This window comes from Ipomoea triloba, chromosome 15 (genome assembly GCF_003576645.1).
Source record: "Ipomoea triloba cultivar NCNSP0323 chromosome 15, ASM357664v1".
NCBI lineage: Eukaryota > Viridiplantae > Streptophyta > Magnoliopsida > Solanales > Convolvulaceae > Ipomoea > Ipomoea triloba.
Window position 1 is genome coordinate 10,710,674 of NC_044930.1, and position 871 is coordinate 10,711,544.

Below are 871 nucleotides of genomic sequence, written 5' to 3' on the forward strand. Positions count from 1 at the left end.
TCCAAGCCCACATCAATGTTTAGCTTTAGATAATCCTCCGGAGGAGGCTGCCAAGTCACATGGCAACCCCGCGTGTCACAATGCGAGATCACGTCTGCATGCCTTCGAACAGCTCTCCAGTTTTGAATATAAAGCCTCACACGACAAACTAAAGTTTTGGAATCCACAACATGCGAGCTCCAGACCCTCTCATTTCTGCCCTCCCACAGCGCCCAACACACAACAATAGCCGCCTCAATAAGATCCTTAGGAAGCTCAGACTACATTTCCTCAGCCCAATCAGTCATGGATGTAACAGAACCCAAATTCCAATCCTTATCAACCTCATGCCAACACTCCTTTGCATAGAAAAAATTAGCAAATAAATGCACAGTGGTTTCCGGCTTAGATTCACAGAAAACACAAAGGATCACAAGCCACCTGTTTAATAGATAACGCATCTTTAGTAGGCAAGCGTTGCATACACATAGCCCAAAAAAAAGCACTTTATCTTAGGAGGTATATCAAGATCCCAAACCCCTGCCCAAACTCGCTCTCTCCCACTACCCCTAGTCCGCGTTGCAAGCTTATACCCGCTCTTTACGGTATAAAATCCATGACTCTCCCCAACCCAATAATAACAATCATTTTTCAAGGACTTAGGAATAGGCATGCTAAGATTTTTTGAGCGTCCCTAAAGTTGAACATATCATGCACAAGTTCATAATCCCATTGGGTGGTCCTTACACAAAAAAGAGATGCGACAACCGGTTGATTTAAGTTAATAGGTTCAGGAGTGGTAATATAAGGGTTTTGCTCATCATTTAACTAAGGATCCCCCCAAACACGAACCCCTTCCCCATTCCCAACTATCCACCTCACCCCCCCCCCC